Source organism: Anas platyrhynchos, chromosome 10 (genome assembly GCF_047663525.1).
Source record: "Anas platyrhynchos isolate ZD024472 breed Pekin duck chromosome 10, IASCAAS_PekinDuck_T2T, whole genome shotgun sequence".
Taxonomy (NCBI): Eukaryota; Metazoa; Chordata; class Aves; order Anseriformes; family Anatidae; genus Anas; species Anas platyrhynchos.
In genome coordinates this window covers 385,144-400,252 of record NC_092596.1, presented here as the reverse complement: position 1 = coordinate 400,252, position 15,109 = coordinate 385,144, and the positions used below count along the sequence as shown (strand labels likewise).

General features: G+C 42.3%; 1 long non-coding RNA gene across 1 annotated transcript; it reads left to right on the top strand.

The window, feature by feature from the left end:
* The first annotated feature begins 12,279 nt into the window (after window positions 1-12,279).
* On the top strand, window positions 12,280-14,560 carry LOC140003363 (uncharacterized). The gene is made up of 3 exons (XR_011811865.1): window positions 12,280-12,336; window positions 13,487-13,598; window positions 13,869-14,560. It is a non-coding gene; the product is annotated as an uncharacterized lncRNA (long non-coding RNA).
* Window positions 14,561-15,109: the final 549 nt, after the last annotated feature.

Genomic DNA, 15,109 nt, shown 5'->3' with positions numbered 1-15,109 from the left:
AGGGCAAGGAATATTTACCCCTTCCTACTGGAGGCTGCAGTGTCAGAGATAATGACGGGTCCTTCCGAGAGCTTTGAAATATCCCTTGGGGATGCTGAGTCCAGAGGACCAGAGCAAACCTGTCTAAAGTACACCGTGGAATCACTCGGAATGACTTCCTAGCAGAAGCATGTGTCTGATACGGCTTCAGCTGCTTGCAGTGTTCTTCTTCACCTCCTACCTAAATTCAGATGAGAGATCTCAATGAAGATGGAAAGGTTGAGAAATAGAGAAATCACTGATGTGCTTTGAGAACTTCTAAGGACTGAGTACTGCATCAATCCAATGTTGTAACATTAAGGATTGGTTAGAAAAGCAAACGTTAAAAACAAGGAAAGGGGAAGAACAAGTAAGCTTTCTTAAAGTATCTATTCTATTTAAGGTATCTTTAAAGAAGTAAATAAGTACTGAAATATATATGCAGATAGAGAGAGAGAGAGAGAGACAGAAACCTAAGAGTCTGCTGTGCAGGTTAGCTTCTTGCTCTCTTTTCTAAAAGTCACAGTGAATGCAGCATCTGTGTGCGTTACAAGCATTACCCTCAGTCCAGCACAGGTACACACGAGAGGTCAGCCTGCAGGTTGCGGAGGCAAAGCAACTGCTCTGGCTGGATGTGAAGAGCCAAGACAGAAGTTGCTGTCAGGGAAAAGATACACAGAGGGGATGAAAAAGACGGAGTGTGCTTCCGACCTTCACAACTTCTAAGCAAGCGGAGATGAGGTTGTGGAAGAAGCAAATAAGCTGTTGATCTAGAAGCAGCCTGAAGATTGTCCTTAAGCAGGGCCTTGCATTCTTCATTTTTACAGCATTGCTTGCCTTCAAGTGCACGACGATGATTTTATGAACTTTCTACCACTACAGAAATGCACCGGATTCTTTCACAAAACTTACGGGTGGTACTTGGCAATATTGGTCAGCATTCTCTATTTCCTTCGTCATCTCAATTCTCTTTTGGCCTGTGAAGCTTTCCAGATCAGAGGAGAAGATCCACGGTAATACGGAGCTTTGGATACTGCAAAGGAAACGAAGAATCCTACTGACAACTCTTTTCAACCTCGCCTGCAAGCATCACAGAAAAGAATACCGAAAGAACACCGCTTTATCATGGGAAGCATAAATTGGAGCATAGGTGTCCTATAGCTGAAGCGAGGTGAAGCAGGTTCCACACAAGGTGAAGGAGCACACCCATAAGCATTTCCATAAAGCCGTGTTTTCAAACAAAGGGTTAAGATTTAGATTTTCTTACAAGTGAAGAATGAAGAAATAAAAGAAAAAGAAAATTACCAGGACATCCAGTTTTCCTCTAGCTTGCTTTGCTTCTTTCCGAATCTGAGTCTGGAGTGACAGTCAGGGAGCAGCGTTGTGCAGAAATGCCAAAGCCTCCCCAGCTGGTTGTACCTTCATCAGCAAGGGCTTTGATACTGCTGCCTCCTCAGCAACATCAGCCATTTCCGAGGAAAGCTGGTGTCCATCAGGTCAAATAGGAATGGGAAATCCCTCTTGCCACAACTTCACACTCACACCAGAGTTGGCAGGACAGGCCGATGGACAGAGAAGCGTCTGCAAGAGTGTTAGAAAACAGACTTTAGATTTCCGTCAACCCAGGAAGAATTACTTGCTCATCCCTTCAAAGTGAACTCTGAGTAGAAGGAGGGGATCCCAAGCTGCATTCCTGACATCTATGCTGCAAAGTCATCCAATGGGACATGTTACTGTAGCAGCCTGTTACGAACAGAAACAGGACTTTGAGGTTATGCTGTTGGATTAGAATTAAGCTCAAAGAGTTAGTCCTTTGACGTGTTTTTGTTTGCAAGTGTTTTCACTGCTTCCCAGACAATGTCTCCAGCAAGCTAGCTGCTTGCTTCATTTGTTCTGTTCTGTTCTTTTTGATTCTGTTTTGTTTTGTTTTCTCAGCCAGGATTCTTAGAGAAATGAGATTAAGGTGATCATATTGTATGTCCACCCATCCCTCCCTCCCCTTCGCTTGTCCAGAGCTTTTACCTCGTCCAGCAGCTTGAATGAACTCGGTCCTAGGCGCAGTTGTGTCCAAGCCATTTTGTTCCTAGACGTGTTGTGAGAACAGACAGCTAAGTAGTGGGGAGAGGACGTGCTGCTGTCTGCAGTGTGACCTCAGCGCTTACCAAACAGTAGGGAATACACAGAGAAGGGCCTTAGGAGAACTTCAAGCCCCAGATACGTTTTATGTGGAAACCATATTTCCCAAGATAACACTGGACACAACTGCATAATCAAAAGGGATTCATTTCTTGGTTCATTCAACTCCTACGTTTTAGTTTTAAAACATGTCTGTCTTGGCTTAAAGCACTCTTCCAATCTCTATTTCCAGTTCCTAGGATTTCCTGAAATAGGGAATCCCACTTTTTCCTTTTACAATCTCCCAGTCTCTTCTTTTTTACCTCTCCCCAAGAAACTTAGCACTGCTCTCTTCATACTTGACAACTAGATATGGAGCTGTATCAGCCAGAATGAAGTTTCCTTCACACTTTCTGCTTCTTACGGTGTCTGGGCTCTTACCTTTACACTTACTCACCCTTCCTACATTAGCACAAAGAAAGCTGTTTGGGAGATCTGATGTCTTGTTTTCCAGAAACTGCCCTGAATCACCTTTATGAGAGCTGTCCCACGCTGCGAGCACAAGTCTTGCAGTCTGGCCAGATATTTGCCTTCTAAGTCAATAACCAAATCTGTTACAAAGGTAAGAACATGTAATGAATGGAAAGGAAATCCTTTTATTTTCATCACAGTTCACTTTTTTTAGTTAAGTTAAGAACATGTAATTAATGGAAAGGAAATCCTTTTATCCTTTTATTTTGATCCAAATTCACTTTTTCTTTTTTTTTTTTTTTTTTTTTCTAGAATGAACCGTGGAGAACCACCAAAACTCAGGTGAGAAATGAAATGACAAATGTTAAGGTCAGGCAGCTTGCCCACTGCCATTGCTACCCTGAAAGCAGATGGAGTGCATCTTCATACGCCACAGCCTGAGACACTAGTCGACAGGCCAGCCCGTGTGAGGAAGTCCATTGCTGTCCTGAATTTTAACATGACAGGGGGACTCTTAAGCCTCTTGTTTATGCTTTAGTACTTGCGGTCTATGGGAGGACCACAGCACACTCTTCTCTGTCTCCCCTTATTTGTTGATCGTCTGTAGGAAGAAGAGAACGTGCAGAGGCCCTCACCCGTACATTGGGTCTGTTCTCACTCTGTGCAGCTCCATCATTGAGCAAAGTACCAACCTTGAGGCTTCTGTAAGGACTTGACACAAACTACAGAATACTACAATGAAGCATTCACAACAAAACCACATTTTTTTCCTCAGCCAAGCATCAGAACACTTACAGAAGGGCATGGTCCCTCTCTGTGCACCTCAAGGGGAGATCCACAAATCCTCACGTGGTTTCATCGCATCCAGCACCCTTCTCTGTGCCTCCCAGCTAAACGTGCACGGAGGCAGCTGTTGCCAAAGTGCTGTGGTGACACAATTCAGTTCTGTTTCTGAAGTCATCACCGCAGGCGCCTCCCAGTGACAGCACAACACTCTCTGTTGCTAATGCGTCTGTCTCAGAAACAGCTAGGGAAGTACCACTATGCCCAAACTGACTTGAATTAGAGTAGTTCCCAAATTATTCCCTGCTCCCCTACATCTGTGGAAGGTGTGTGATCAATCTTTTCCTTGAGAAAGGACTACAGAGCAAAAGAGCTTGATTCTGAGATGTTGCCCGTCCTTGTAGAGCAGTTCACCTTTGATTTCCATGTCAGAAAAAAGAAGGTGAAATCAACAATTCCCTTCCTCTGAGCTGGGAATAGGAAAGAAGCCCAATTCTCCAGGAAGCCTTCAAAAGGAAACTCTGCATTTCTTTGTTAAACACCTTGTTTAATTTCTTGAAAGAAATCTTTCCCAGCACTTTGCAACTGCGGTGGTTCGAAGCGGGTGGGCAGCCGAGTTCCACCACGGCCGCTCTCTCACTCCCCCTCCTCAAAGGGAAAGGGGGAGAAAATACGATGCAAAGGGCTCCAGGGCTGAGATAAGGACAGGGCGATGGCTCAACAAGTATCGTGACGGGCAAAGCAGACTCAGCAGAGTGACCCTCAGGGTCCCTCCCTGCCCCTGCTCCCCGTGGGGTCCCTCCCATGGGATGCTGCCCTTCCCCAGCTGATCCCACACGGGCTGCCCACAGGCAGCAGCTCCTCAAGCACTGCTCCCACACGGCTCCGTCCCACGGGCTCCATCCATCCATCCATCCCCCAGGAGCAAACTGCTCCAGCACGGGTCCCCCACGGCTGGGCGGCAGCTCCCCCCAGCCCCCCTGCTCCTGCGGGGGCTCCTCTCCATGGCTGCAGCTGCGGCCCGGGGCCTGCTCCTGCGGGGGCTCTCCACAGGCCGCAGCCTCCTCCAGGCCACAGCCACCTGCTCCACCGGGGGCTCCTCCACCCACAGGGGGGCAGCAGCGTGGAGATCTGCTCCATGGGGGACCCATGGGTGCAGGGGGACAGCCTGCTCCACCAGGGGCCTCTCCCTGCACAGCCCGCAGGGGAACTGCTGCTGTGAGCCTGGAGCACCTCCTGCCTCCTGCTGCACTCACCTTGGGGGCTGCAGGGCTGCTTCTCACTCCTTGCTCTTCCAGCTTCTGTTGTGCAGCAGTATTTCCCCCTTCTTACATCTGCTCTCCCAGAGGTGCAAACAACATCGCTTATTGGCTCAGCTCTGGCAAGCGCCGGGGCCCTTTTGGAGCTATCTGGAGCTGGCTGTTGTCTGGATTGTTCTCACAGACGCCATCCCTGCAGGCCCCTGCTACCAAACCCTTGCCACGTAAATCCGATCGAAGTGTATGCAGCAATTACAAAGCCGCAGTGCTTTGGGCTGTCACGATCCTTCTGCAAGTGCAGGGGAGGTGCAGGGTTGCTTTGCATTTCCAAAAGGAGGAAGAAAGCCTCCAACCCCACTGGACCTCAGCCACTTGCAGGATCCAAGCAACGCTCCCCACTTTCAGTTATCTCCCTCCCATGCACACAGTGGGAGCAAGGTTGAACAAGCACATTTTTGAAAATGTTTATCTTAATGAAGAATAAAAGAAGTCTACAACACCCAATCCCTCTGTGCACCCAAGGCAAAAATCGTGGACTATTCTGCCTCAACACTATTTTCAGACCCAATTTGTCAAGTCATCTAGCAGAGGATTTCTCTCTTGTTCACTCACTAGCTTAGTAGAGCACCAGTTTACATAGGTGCTGGAGCAGATTCCTCAACCATCTGAAGGGACTTGATCCCAGAAAAGTTCAAAACTGCAGATGACTCATGATTTTGTGGTGAAGCATCTATTAGATTAGAGCTGTTCCGCTTAGGGCACAGTGAGACAATGTGAGAAGAACCCTGTATCTCACTGATTGAGGCTTTATAACTCTACAGAATTGTCAGTCAACAATAAATGGAAAGTGCAGGAGATATGTTCTTTCTTCCTCCTTTCCCTGCCATACATTAGCAGAGAGATTGTGGTGGGATATACGTTCAGAGCCTCACAGAAGAAGGATTTCAACCCAGGCTCTCCACAGTCTGCACTACTGCCTTTCTGACAGCTTTTGACTATTTTATTTTATTTTATTTTATTTTATTTTATTTTATTTTATTTTATTTTATTTTATTTTATTTTATTTTATTTTATTTTATTTTATTTTATTTTATTTTATTTTATTTATTAGTATTATTATTCTTCTTTTTCTGGGTGGTGTCTAAGTCTTGGGGGGAAGAACAAACTGTGGGAGGAGGGAATGCTACTACTGTCTGTGACAGTGGTGATTTCTGGACAGTGTTAGCAACAGAGCTTCTGCAGAGAAGAGAAAATGCCAGGCAGTCTCTGTTGGTATTCCATGTACTGAGTACTGAGTGCAGTTTTGGGCTCCACAGTATAAGAAAAAGACATAAACCTGTTAGAGAGTGTCGAAAGAAGGGCAACAAACAAGAGGGTCTCTTTTAACAGGGGGATTGAGGTTTGTGGCAAGGTTTTGGTAGCAATTTGGGGGCTGCACTGTGCTGGACACAGCAACAGACGCACCATAAGCCAAAGTCAGACAATAAGCCAAGGTGTGTTCACGTGTGGTTTACTGTGGTTTAACGTGGTTTACGTATAGAAGAAAGTTTTCGCCTATTGGTGAGTATACTGCAGATTTGCTGCATTGTTCTAAATTAAATAGCAAGATAAGTGATGGCATCGTAGGCTGGGAAAATATTTCTAGAGTATTAGCGCATTTTGAGCATCATTTTAACTGTTTATGCAAACATGAAGATTATTAAAATCAGTGTTTATTTAGGTCTGTATGTAAACAGGTGATCATGTTGTATAGCATGCAGTAAATGGTTTGTGAATGCTGCTTGAAGAATGAAAAGAGTAAGTCAGCTCCACAAGGAATAAATGAATTTTGTTTATTTGTGCAATGCAGAGATTAGAATTAGACCAACAGCATGGAACCAAAGTCTTGCTGTGTGCCTTTTATCTGTAGGACAGTTCATGGAGGCTTCAGCAGCCCTATCTGTTTTCTAGCACTCTGAAATGTCCTCTGTGGTGCTGCACCCAGTTGAAAGCCTGCACTGATTGTGCTGAACTTTCCTAACAGGAGGCACGGGTCCTTCGTCGGACGCTGGCTGGGGATGTATGCTGCGATGCGGGCAGATGATGCTGGCCCAAGCACTGATCTGCAGACACTTAGGGAGAGGTGAGTGCTGGTCCTGAGGGAACTTTGGTATTGTCTGCAGACGCTTCTTCGTAAGTACTCCATTAAAAGCACAAACCCTGAATTTATTAGTGAGACTTTCTTTGATGCCCTGGTAACAGTTCCTAATGAATCAATTCATATTCAGCTGGGTGAAATCATCCCAGCCTGAAGCAGAGAAATAGGCATAGAAGGAGAACAAATGGGGAATCCTGTCGCCATTATTTTATAAACCTTTTAGTGTAACACCCAAGTTGAGGCCAAGGGAAAACCTGCCACCGTGGGACAGTGCTCTTACCCTTCTCTTCACTCCTCACTTGTCAGCAGCACGAGGTCCAAACCCCCCTGGTGCAAGCTCTTAAGCATGCATGTCACATCCCAGGATGCTGCCAGTGGAGTGTTTGGACTTTCTGTATGGATCTTATGTTGTTATTTAATGGGTGCTTAGAAATCCAACAAGGTCTAAACACAGCCTGTACTTTTAAATAATCTTGGAAGCTCAGAGATACTGGAATGGCTATCAACACGCAGCATGATCCGTCAGAATATGTTTGCAGTTGATGTGAAGTGGATGTGAAGACAATGTGTATGCTTATACAAAAATAAAAAGGTATGCAGATGGGCGCAAAGACTAGTAGTACAGAAACATTCCCTGAGACCTAAATAAAGCCATGTACTAGAATCTAGCTCTTGATAAACTCTGTAAGCCTTGGGTACCAGAGTCAGTAATGTTAGAACAGACAGTCTTGTAGCTTATTGCTGTAATTTGTAATAAAGGGCACTAACATTTGTTAACTTGTAATTCTCATTGTAGTTTAGAAGCCTTTTGTTTATTAAAGAAACTGGCACTCCCTAAGTTTTGAAAAGAGCATAGATTGAGAAAATAATTGTTATTGCTAAATACAGATTGCAGTTACTCTAGAATGTTTGACAGTCACGGTATTTACTGTATATTGTTCCCACATTCTTTATGGTCTCATTTTTCTTTGATTTTGTGTACGTGTGTCTTTTTTTCACTATGAAAACAGCACAGGTGGGTGTTGGAGAGGGGAAGTCAATTGGAGAATGGTTTGGACCAAATACAGTTGCTCAAGTACTGAAGTAAGTGAGATCATACCAGTCTCATTCAGAACGTACTCCCCTGGGGCAGCCAAGACAAGGCCCAGGCAGAGTTTTGAAGGCTGCATCTCCCCCTGTCCCACAGTCAGGAATGTACTTGCCATCTCTTTACAAGTGCAGCATGGAATGTCATGCCACAGCTCGGTGTGCAGGTACTGAGTTGGGAATGGGTGACCTCTAAATTTTAATAAAGGAAGAGCCTGAGGAGAAGAAACTGCAGGAAAGTCTCCTGCTATGCCGTCTGCATGCCCTCACCAGTCACACCACAGATGTATATTCCTTTCTGCACAGTGGCACAGCTCTGGCAGGTCGAGAGTGCCACCGTGTAGGTCGGAGTGGTGGTGTGAAACATCAGAGAGAAGCCATCTCGGCTGAGGAGGGAACTGAGCTGCAATTCCTCCCTTTCTGAGCAGCAGTTCTGCCAGCAAGGCTACTGGATAAAGATGGGCAGCTCCTCATAGTCTGGGAGCCACACTGAAAGGAACTGAGGCTGCTCAGTTCTCCAGGGGTACGTGGAGGTGTCTTACCTCAGGCAGGGGCTAGGCTACAGGTCCTGCGAGCTCAGCAGCAAGTCTTTGACACCCTGGAACAGGCACATGATCTGAAGAGGGAGGGGAGCTGAAGCATGCCCTGGACTCCAGATCTTTCATGGCCAAGTTTTTCATGGTGAAACGCTCACCCCCATTTCTTTCTGGCTTATTTGAAACAGCTAATTCTGCCAGTGCAGCTTAAGAGTGTAGCTCCCTTCCCCAAAGGTTTGGATTTTGCAGAAGTGGACATAAAACTGTGTGCTGCTGTCTCCCACTGAAGTTTTGGTGCCCCAAACCCTTAGCTGATTTAGCTTTTAACGCCCCATTTCTGCTGTGCACGCAGGCTCAGGCAGAAGTAATTCCACAGAATTCAGTGGAATTTCTTAAGCAAAAAGTAATCTGCAAAACTGGCATAGGAATTTTTTTCTTTTCCAGATGAGAAAAGACACAATTGGGCAAGAACCCATTGCAGAGACTGTCGAGTGCAATAAAAAGTAATAAACTTGATGTAGTTGAACTGTTACTGTCACTGCACTTAGCAGTAAGACAAAACAGTTTGCACATGGTGCAGCGCATATGTTTTTCCTGGTACCACTCAGTACCTATTTTTCTAAAGATATTAAACATTTAATGTTTAAAGTTTTCTTTTTCTTACATGGAGACTTTAAAAAATGCAGAAAGGATGTTTTTTCTTAAGAAAAAAAAATAAATAAATCAAATGGTTCTGAGTGTAAAGCTACCCTTTTGATCCAACTAGTTTATATTAATTAGTACCTTAATGTTTTCTAGGAAGCTTGCTTTATTTGATGAATGGAATTCATTAGCAGTTTATGTATCTATGGGCAATACGGTGGTCATTGAAGACATCAGTAAGTGACACCTCATCAGTTTTCTGGTAACAGTTTCTGATTTGACTCCATTTGCCAGCATGTATCTAAACATGAACAAATACTTGGGGGGCCATGGCTTTGTCTTGCAAGGGTAAGAAGAGGGAAGAAGGACATACAAACTCAGTTGTGTTTTTTTGATCCCTGATGCCAACTTCGTGCTCACATCACTGGATGTGAAGAGCTCCTTGAAGAATTTCTACTGTCATCATTGCTGCCATTTCATTTCTCTGGCGTTTTATAGGCAAAGCTTGACACTATTAATAACATTAATAGGACATGTCACTGCAGTCTTAAATTGTCATCCCCCAATCATTGATCTAACGTCTCACTTGGACGTGCCAGCACATACTGTCTGCTAGAATTACTTCTACTAAATAGCTGTAATTGCCATGCCCGGCTCGTTTTGTCTTGGGTGCCCTATAAAGATCCCTGGCAAACTAGCTTAATTCACTACTGAGAGGAAGATCTGCTTTGTGTTCCTCTGTGCGTTGACTGATTTCTAGTTTTATTCCTGCAGAAAAAATGTGCTGGTCCCCTCCTCAGAGCAGCAGCGCGTCCCACAGCAGTGCACATTTGCACAGAAGTGCTCTTGGCCGAAGCAAGAAGGCAGGAGGACTCTGCACAGGCTGGAAAGCCCTCTTGCTTATTATACCTCTACGACTAGGGATAAATCACATAAATCCCGTATATATTGATGCATTTAAAGTAAGGTTTTCTTTCAATTCATTGCTCGTTACTGTCAAATAAGTTTGGGTATCTGTGATGTCAGTAAAGAAATGAATTACAATTTCCTTTATTCCTTTTGAACTCCTAGGAATGCTTTAAGATGCCACAGTCTTTGGGAGCATTAGGAGGGAAACCAAAGAATGCCTATTATTTCATAGGATTTTTAGGTAAGGAAAAAAGAAACTTATTCCAAATGTGCAGATGATCAAAAGAGAACATTTTTTGAAGGGGAAATAGTAAGGGGTCTAAGCGTGAACCTCTAGAAGTAAAGAAAGATGAGAATAGAATAAAATAAATGAAGAAGCATATCTAAAAGAGTTTAGAAACAGTATGAGATGATCCTTAACAGGAGCAGAAAGTTAACAGCAAAGCTAGGTGTAAAAATAAGTGATGACATCAACAAGAGCAACATACTGAGAATAGCTGATAGCATTTGACAAGTGTATTGGTCAAATGTCACTTTTATTTTCTTGTATTTCAAAACTGTTTCTGATAGCAGTATCTTTTTCACCTTTTGCATACCTTCTGTTATTAAGTATTGCTCTAATTAATTTAAAATGCATTCCTTCAGATTTCACCCCACTTTGGGCCAAAATTTTGCAACCCTATTTTGTCCTTTTGTAAAACCTAACCTGTTTTAGTTAGGCTTTTTTGTTCCAATTTCTGAATGAATGCCTAATGGGATTACAGATTGCATCTGTGAACATCCTGTACCTTTTAATCTGTCAAATGTTAGTGTTTACAACACTTGAGATTTAAAAAAAAAAAAAAAAAAAAAAAGTACTGGATCTCACATGGAAAAATAAAAGTATGTGACAAAGATAGAACATAACCAACCAAAAAATTACAGTAATAGGTGACAATAGGAAGTTATACTAAATACCCTGTGGGAAACGCTGTGTCTAAACCTTCCGATTCTCTTAAAGAATCCCTAGGTGGAAAGTCTAGATTATACTGACTGCAATGGCAATCTAATTTCTATTTTACAGTTCTGGACCAAGTGCTTATTAATGTCACTTGCTTATTTTTAACATACGGCTTTTACCCATCCAGGCAATGAGCTGATCTATCTGGACCCTCACACCACTCAAAGCTTTGTAGATTCAGAAGAAAATGGCACGGTTGACGATGAGAGTTTCCAGTGCCAGGAAGCCCCACATAGAATGAAGATCATGAATTTGGACCCTTCAGTAGCTTTAGTAAGTGTCAGGAAATCTGGAATGCATGTACTTTATCTCAAAGTAATGTCTCTCTACATTGGTAAGGGCAGCAATGCATCTCCTTGAACAGAACCAAGATCACAAAGCTGTCTTCTGTGATCAACACATAGTAGTTTGTACATAACTACATCGAGAATCTTAGGGCAAGTGGGGAGCTGTCTGTACTGTAGGGAGCTCGCTTTGTTTTCTTTACTGAGCAGCTTTTACTTCTTTCAAGAGGCATTATAATGGTCAGAGCAAGGAACTGAAACAGGTTTACGGGTTTTATTCTATCACTACTTTAGGTTTGGTCACCTCTAGACAAGTTACTTAAACTTACTTTATATCATAAGTTGAAAATGTTTAAGTGGAATTATTGTATTTCACCCCAAATTACAAATACAAATGTATTATTTGTAATTCAGCCAAAATGTCATGGGGGTACTGTGGTATTTGAAAAAATTGGATCTGATCCCATGCCAGTATCCTGTGATTGGGTGATTGGCAGTTGTCACCAGTGGGATGTGTTTCTAAAGCTTTAAACAATCTGTAAAGATACCGGTATCTGTCATTCATTCACATACCTGTTTTTTAATACTGCTGCTTTTTAGAAAGTTTTTTTGTTTTGTTTTGTTTTAATACTTAACTACGTAACTGTGCAAAATGTGGCATGATGCAACGAGACAGACAAAATCATAATGAAGAGCAAATATTTTCAGTATAGATACCAGAATGGAAATGTTCCTTAGGTGGTCCATCATCTACAAGTTTTCAGCTTCTGCTGATACCTGGACTGTAGGAACTGGGTGGCGCTCCATGGAGGAGCACACAGGAGCTGCTGCTATTTTTTGCTTGACTATTTCGTTAGGGGTTTGCAGGGCCTTGTTCTCCCCGTGGGTTCTCTCCCTAGAGCTGCCACATATTTGGAGTCTTATATCTACTGATCGTACAGGGCATTACTGTATCAGAGGTCAAACCGCCTTACCTGCTGGTACCACATACCTACCATCTGCAAAGGTAAAACTCTGTGTGTTTGTTTTTTCCCCTAAGGGCTTCTTTTGCAAAGAAGAATGTGATTTTGATAACCGGTGTAGTCTTGTACAAAAGGTAAGAGTGGCAACTTAGCATCTCGATTTGTTCTTTATAAAGTCTGGTTTTTATTGTCTGTTTTTTGTAAAATTTTCCTTTGCATTTTCCTTTGTATACAAATTGTATGAGCCATGGAGAAGAATGCATTAAAGCATCAGGGTAAGGCAATACTACTGAATTGCTAATTGGAAATTGTTCAGCACTTTACCAGCCACAAACCCTGCCAGTTGGAAAATGGGTGTAAACATCCACACTTGAAGGTGTTACTGGGTGACACTTGCTTTTAACTTCTAATTCTCACTAAATGACTAAGGTTTAACTGCCATATTGTAGTGATGTATCAATGATTTGCTTCCTGATCCTTTTTTATTGTTTGACATAATAGATTGCGTGTTCTAATTATGACTGTTAGTCCCTGCTGTCTTAAAGATCTGATTCTGTAAGTGCTGTAGGCCTCTAGCTCCTGCTGATCTAGGGAGAACAGAAGGTGCTGGCTGCCACAGGAAACAGACTTGAGGATGTTTCTGCATGCAGCTGTTAAGCTAAGCACCAGACGTCTGAATGTAAAGTACCATCAACCTCTAAGGGCATTTATTTAAAAAAAAAAAAATCATCTAAGGAAAACAGTTTGTAAATAACTGAAATACAGGACAGAAGGTAACTTCTCTTTGAAGAGGAATAGCGTTTGGCTTCAGGAACACCTTTTTTCCTGACCAAAACCTGTCCTTCAAAATCTGATGCGTTTTTTTTTTTTTTTTCCCCCTTTGGAGGAGCTGATAGATCTGTCTTTTGTGCTATTGATCAACAGAAAACTTGAGGAGAGTTCTATGCAAGCAACTTTCTTTTAAAAAGCAGAAAATATTGTACATTCCTAGTGTGCTTGCTACATGTCAACAAAATTACAGGTTTGCAGATATCAAAGCTGATATCAAAAGATGATAAGACTGATAATTTGTAGTACAGTTCAAGAGATCTGTCTTCCAGATGTGTTTTAACTAGGGATGTATTACAGAGACCATGGTGCTTGGATTTCACAGTATGTCTGTATAAAGACTTTATTTTCCTGATGGACATGCGTAATTAAAAAACACTTTCAATTAAGCAGACACGTTTTGTGTTTGAAGCGTCTCCCGAGCCAGCTTTTAAAATGAAAGCATTCTGTCCTCAGGAGATTCTAAAGCAGCAGAGTCTACGGATGTTTGAGCTGGTCCAGAAGCACCCGCCACACTGGCCTCCTTTCATACCTCCAACAAAACCAGAAGTGACAACCACAGGAGCAGGTAAGGCACCGATTAAAAGCCTAATTGTGCAATGTTATGTTCCTCGTTAGCAAATAAAAGAATAATCACAGGTAGAATAACTATCCTTTGTGAGTGTCAAGCAATATATAGCAGGCATGTATCCAAACAAGCCATACAATTGCTAGCACAGATTTTTTTTTTCACTCTTACAAAGTACTTTTCTGGAATGCGTCTTTCAAAGTTTTTTTTTTAAGTGAACAAAATCAGGCATGTCTTTAGAAGCATTTTTTTCTTTATCTTTTTTTACAGAACTCATTGAATCTACTGACAAGCTATTTGAATTGGAAGAAGAATTTGAAATCCTGAGTGTGTGAAGGAAACTGTGGTGACTCTTCTGAGTGTTGAATATATTGGTAATATTATTGCATTGACTTAAACAGCCATGTTAGCCCCGAAGTGCCTGAAATTATGGATAACAGAGCACAGAAATCTAGTAGCATCCAAAACTCCAAGGGCAGTTTAACACACAAGCTTCCCCGGATGGAAAGGCAGTAAGAGCTCTTGTGATAAGATGCTTAAAGGGAATCTCTTTTTAACGTACCTTACCTGGAGACAAACGGGCCTTTGAGATTAAGGCAAAAATACATGTATCACTGGGCACCATGTTTGGAGAAAGGGATAACCCAAATGGATATTTCTTGCTCTCATATAATAATGCAATAGTTTAGTTCTTCAAGCAAAACAGTCTTCAGTTCAGGAGGATGTTTACTTCTGTTCCCTCCTGTGGGCTGCGTCATAGGAAAAATACATCGTCTTGTTTAAAAGATCGACTGGATCAGGAGAAAATTGTTTCCTTGTTAAATATTTTAACATGTATTTGAGCAACCAGACTTTATTACAAAAATGTTTCTGTAAAAGGAACTATGTCTAATGGACACATTTTGCAATAGCCTTCCTGTTTCTGGGAGACCTCAAGAGGAACAGGAGCCTCAAATAGTTGATACAGATCACAACCACTGTTATAGTTATGGTATATTTCACCTTGACCTTAAAATTCAAATGATTAAAACTTAGGTTATTTCTTTCCGAGTTAAAACGAGTCAAAGGTGGTTTAACTGTACCTTATTTATTTTAGAATAGATTTACACAAGTTTCTCTGTTACAGCACTTTATCTGTGCATCTAATAAATTTCTTAAGCTTTTCTTAGGTTGTATGCTGCTATGTTTGGTTAATTTGTGTGAACTAAATATAAACCAGGTTATCTTAAAACTTAATATAGAAGCGTACACAGATTACTGAATTGTTGCTTTTTGACTTCTTGCCTTTTGAAATCTGTTTTGGTAGAAGTGCCTTAACCCTACAGGTTTATCAGAACAGCCTGGGCAGTTTTATTTCTAAGGCAGAGAATCTCTCTCTCTAGCAGCCATAAGAAAAACAGTTCAGAATAAAGAAAGGCAAAGATTTTTAATCCATGCAGAAGTTCCTTTTCACTACCAGACAGTCCCCCTTGTGGTCATGTTGTCATGCTAGTGTAATGAACATGAACTGC